The sequence below is a fragment of the Cryptomeria japonica genome, chromosome 5, assembly GCF_030272615.1.
Source record: "Cryptomeria japonica chromosome 5, Sugi_1.0, whole genome shotgun sequence".
In the NCBI taxonomy this organism is placed as follows: domain Eukaryota; kingdom Viridiplantae; phylum Streptophyta; class Pinopsida; order Cupressales; family Cupressaceae; genus Cryptomeria; species Cryptomeria japonica.
The window spans coordinates 925,492,465-925,498,464 of NC_081409.1; positions in this window are offsets into that span (position 1 = coordinate 925,492,465).

Below are 6,000 nucleotides of genomic sequence, written 5' to 3' on the forward strand. Positions count from 1 at the left end.
CTACCTCATGGGAAAGAGAGTCAAGGGATAGTTTTAGGATTTCTATTAATTCATTTCTATGAAAGGGAATATGTAAAATGTAGGGATAATATAAAGCTACAATGAGAATATAAGAAAAATTGACTAAATCAACAAGATCAATCAACTGAATTAAAACAGAATTGACACAATGAGTACAAATTTGAGAATGGATTTTTTTTGTGCACTTATGACCAAAAATCGAGCTTGCACTATCCAAAACAAGATCAACCAACCCCAAAAGGGTTGAAACCACACACGAAAGGCTTAAAAACATAAAGTTTGACAAGCCAAAAGAGAGGGGCACTACATCCTCCCTCCCTAGTATCAAGAATACTCCTAAAAGCCTTAAAAGAGATACAAATAGAGTTCATGCATATGAGGAGCCTCCTCCCAAGTAGAAGAAGACTCATCATTAGGATCCCATTGGACCCTGACCTGATCAATATCTCTACCTCTGAGAACGCGATGCCTGTGCTCTAGAACACCCATAGGCTCAAGAGCTAGTTGCCCACCCTTGACCTGTAGAGAAGTCCAATCAAGAATGTGATATATATCAGGATGATACTTACGAAGAACTAAAACATGGAAAAAATCATGAATGTGCGAGAGACTAGGTGATAGAGAAAGTTGATAGGGAATAGGACCAATCCTCTCTAAAATATCAAATGAGCCAACAAAACGCGGTGCAAGATTAGAGCCCTTTCTGTAATAGATTTATATCTTTCATGGCTACACACGTAGGAACACTCGATCCCCAATAGAAAACTGATGATCCATCCAATGCACGTCGGTGTACTTCTTCTATCAATCATGTGTTGTCTCTAAATGCTCTTTGATCCTCTCCACCTGTTGCTCCATATCCCTAAGAATATCCAGAACCAGATGCACCCTATCCTCTAATTGATACCAACTCAAGGGAGTCCGATAATGATGACCATATAATGCCTGAAAGGGATCCATATCGATGGAATTGTGATACCCATTATTATAAGCAAATTCCACCAAGTATAGGTACACCTCTGAATGAGTCTATTGGTCCATAACGTACATTTGAAGCATGTCCTCCAACACCTGATTGACCCTTTGATGTGAACATGGGATTTGTATTTGAAATTATCTTTTGAGGAAAGCCATGAAGTCTGACAATGTCCTCCATGAAAATCCTAGCCACCGTCATTGCATTATAAGGGGATCAAACAAGTGAGAAGTGTACAACTTTGGTCAAATCATCCATGGTGATCATGATATCATCATAATGATGTGGGGTCTTAGGTAAACCTAGAATGAAATCCATAGAAAGAATATCCCATTTCCACACTGCAACAAGATGTTGTTGCAAAAGACCTATTGGATGTCAATGCTTTGCCTTCACTCTCTGGCATTATAAGCACTGAGCTACAAAATCTTCTGTATTCATCTTCATACCCAGACAAAAATACAACTGGAAAAGATCTTCATGCATCTTCTTGACACAAGGATGAGCAGAATATGGTGCCCAAAGTAACTCAGAAGGAATCAAAGTGTGAAGGTCCTCGGAAGGAGGAACACAAATACATCCCATATGCCATTAAATTCCATCAGAATCTAGGGAATAACCTTAGAATCTCCCTACACAAGCTCTACTGAACTCCATTTTAGAACAAACTTCCTGATATGAGTTATCTATTGAGAGTGCTGCCACAATATGACCTCTCAAATCCACCTCAAGAGACATTGTAGAAATCTCATGTCGATGACGACTAAGAGAATCTGCAACTACTATCTCCTTTCCATGAATATAATTAACCTCAAAGTCGTACTCACATAGGAATTCCATCCATCTCCTCTATCTAGCATTAAGGTTTAGCTGTGTAAATATGTATTGCAAGTTGCAATGATCTATATGCAACTCGAACTGATGACCTAAGAGAAAGTGCCTCCAATGAACCAAATCATGCACAACGACTATCAACTCTAGATCATGTGTAAGATAATTAAGCTATGGTTCTTAATTTTATAGGACTCAGAGGAAATTACTCTTCGATCTTGCACTAGCACCGCACCTAATCCTTCTAAAGATGCATCTGTGCAGACCAAGAAATCATCAGACGGATCGGGAACTGCTAGAATAGGTGCATTGTTCAACCTCTCTATAAGAATCTAAAAGGCTTCTTAACAGTTCTATGACCACATGAATTTCTTCCCTTTCCTTTGCAGGGAAGTGACTGGATGAGCAATCCTAGAGAACCCCTGAACAAATCTTCTATAATAACCTACCCAACCCATGAAACTGCAAACCTCAAATATATTCGTAGTTGAAGGCCACTCTAGAATAAATTGGATCTTTGAGGGATCCACTTCAATACCTTCTCCTAAAATGAAATGCCCAAGGTACTTGATCTTAGTCTGAAAGAATTTACATTTTGCCACATTCGCATACAATCATTTCTCCCTCCGACATTGTAATACCTGCCTCAGATGTTCCTCATGCTCCTCCATAGTCTTGGAATAAATCAATATGTCATCAAGGAACATGAGGACAAACCTATCCAGTTAATTCTTGCATACTTCAATCATAAGGCTCATGAAAATGGATGGTGCATTAGTCAATTCAAATGACATGACAGTAAACTCATAATGGCCATAGTGAGTGCGGAAAGTTGTCTTATGAATATTTGCCTCCATGATCCTCAACTGGTGGTAACTCGACTTCAGATCAATCTTAGAAATTACCTTTGCCCCTTTATCTAGTCAAACAAATTATTAATCATCGGCAATGGGTATCAATTTTTCACTATCTATTTGTTCAGTTGCTGATAATCACTGCATAGGTGGACAGATTCATCCTTCTTCACAAATATGATAGGTTCTCCCCAAGGAGAGACACTAGGTTGGGTACACCCTTTTTCCAATAGGTCCTCCAACTGCAACTAAATTTCTTCAAGCTCCTAAGTTGTCATCCAATATGGGGTGCATGAGATAGGATCAACTCCAGGTACTAAGTCAATTCATAAATCAGTGTCCCTCTTAAGAGGCATACTTGGAATCTCACTCGGAAATAAATCTGCAAACATTTTTAGTAAGGGATGATCGTCGAGAGATACCTCCTGACTTTCATCCATCTCCAGGTCATTCACTGACATGGAAAATAATTGATATCCCTGATGCATACATCGCTTGAGTTGCATAGCTGAAATGAGGTGTAGAGAAACAGGTCTCTAAATGCCAACCACTTCCACCAAACTACCAAAACAGTCCAAGCATTTCACTATTTTATTCTGGCAATCTATGACTGCTTGATTGGCTGATAATCAATCCATAGCCAAAACAATATTGTAGGAACCCAAATCCATGATTGGAAAGTCCATAGAGGTATGAAATTTACCAATCTACAATTCACATCCATGAACCAAGGTTTATACCACAAACTTAACCCTAGAGGCTAACTCTACTTGCCACCTAACTCCCTGCTCTACTGCCGCTAGTTCACATCCCTTAAAAAGAGATGATATTAAAGAATCAGTTGGTCCAAAATCAAACAAAATAGATATAGTATTACTGGGTATGTGCAGGATCATGGTGTGCCAAAATAGGCCCTTAAGTGGCAATGAAATTTTAAAAAATCAGAGTTATGCAACTTGACATGAAAAATTAAATAAGTTATGAACATCATTTTAAAAATATGTAAGAAGAGAATCTATATAAAATTGAATGTAGTTTCTAAGCTAATAGTTGTTTTTTGAAAAAAAAAATCCTATTTGATGAAAATTTCAAATTTCAATGCAGTGGTACAAAAATTTCAAGAAAAAGATAAGTAGGTGTATGTCTGACCACCCTAATCACAATCAAATCATAATATTTTTTTATAAGATTTATAATATAAGTATTAGACTTAGGTCCGAATGTGACACATATTTTTTAATAATGTTTTATAAAGTAAATAATTATTTATGATTTTTTTACTATAGCTTTTCAAAAATTCAGAAACTCCTACATCTGACCACCTTAACTTGGTCAAAACTTTGTGAAATTCAATTTTTTTTATTTTTCCCTATATTAGACGAAGCATAGGATGTGATGCATATTTTAAATTCAAAAAATGTTATGCGGTTTGAAAGTTATGAGTATTTTTTAATCAGTCTATCAATCAGGACTTTTGTCAGAATTCAATTAGAAAATAAATAATAATTATTTATTAAAGTCGAAATAAGACAAGCCTTATATTGTTGGAAAGTTGAGAACATCCTTAAAAAACCCTTTTTGTTTTATCAATTTTGGCTATAAAAAAAGTCGTCAGCCACCAGTGTAAAGTCTGGAAAATCAAGGAATACTGAAAAACACGTTTTTTCAGTTGACTTTCCAGGCTTGTCACTTCCAAGCCAAATCCCAAAGCAAACCCGAACCAAAATATGGAGGGAAATATTTATGTTTTAAAATCAGATATCTGATTTTTCAAAAAATAAAAATATATATTTTAGTAAATTGGGCATAACTTTTGCATTTTATATCAAAATTTTGGTTTTTTACAGGTGTTGGAAAGGTAATTAAGAGCTCTATGATATGGAATAGGTATATTTTCAATTATTTATTTTAAAAAATAATTATAATTCATTTAAATTTATCCTTCATTTTTAAAACATAAAAAACTCGTGACTTTTTCATATGATTTCCCTATTGCATGAATTTTTGTAACAATCATCTCAAAATAAAGTAAATAAGTAATTAATTAATAATAGAAAATTTATGAATTTTATTGAGTTTGATAAATTTTGATAAACCATGTTATCTATGTTTGTTCCTTTCTCCACCTCTCTCTCCTAAACCTATCACTCCACCTATTTGTTTCTTCCTCCCTCTCTTTTGTCAATATTTATACATCTCTCTCTAGACCTATATATCTAACTATCAATGAATACCTCATTAAATCTTTCAAGCTCTACAAGGTGCTTATATTTATACCTCTTCATAATTTCCTCCTCTATGTCACTCTCTCTTCCCTAAGATCTAGACTAGTCTCTCTGCATTTCCTTCTCATCTCCAGCAACAAAATTTAGAGGGAACAAGGAGAGGCATAGGGAAGTATCAAAAAAAGAAGAGGGGGAGAGAGGTGAGAAGGAGAGATTAATTGGGGGGAAGAGAGAGTGTGAGAGAGAGAGAGAGCTATAGGTAATTATGTGGAAGGCGAAGAGCGAGAGGGAGGGGGTGATTGGGGTGAAGAGAGAATGAGAGGGAGAGTTTGAGATTATTAGGGGGTAGGAGGAGAGGGGGAGAGGGGAAAGTATCAACAAAGAGAGAAGAGAGATGGGGACAGAGGTGAAGAGAGACATAGAGAATAATTAGGGGGTGGGTAGAGGGGGAGAGGGAAGTATCTATAAACCCATAAGAGGAGAGAGGTGATCGAGGGTAATTGAGGGAAAGAAATAATGTGTGAGAGAATATGGTGTCCTAAAGGGTCATATGGTGTCTCATGAACCTTTAGGACACCATATCACACCTTAGGACACCATATGATGTTGTTATAAGTCTTATGGTGTCCTAATGGGTCATATGGTGTTCTATGAGCCTTTAGGACATCATATGGTGTCATTAGGGGTCGTACGATATGTTAAGGGGTCATATGGTATCCTATGACCCCTTAGGACACCATATGACCCCTTAGGTATTGTTAGGGGTCATATTGTATATGTACGGGTCATATGGTGTGCTAAGGGATCATATTATGTCCTAAGGGGTCACAAGGCATCGTATGACCCCTTAGACACCATATGATCCATTAGGTTTTGTTAGGGCTCATACTATGTCCTAAGAGGTCATATAGTATCCCATGACCCTTTAGGACACCATATGACCCCTTAGGACATTATATGGTGTTGTTATGGGTCTTACGATGTCCTAAGGGGTCATATGGTGTTCTATAACCCCTTAGGAAACCATATGACCCCTTAGGAAATTATATGACCCCTTAGGATACTATACGATACCTTGGGACACCATATGGTG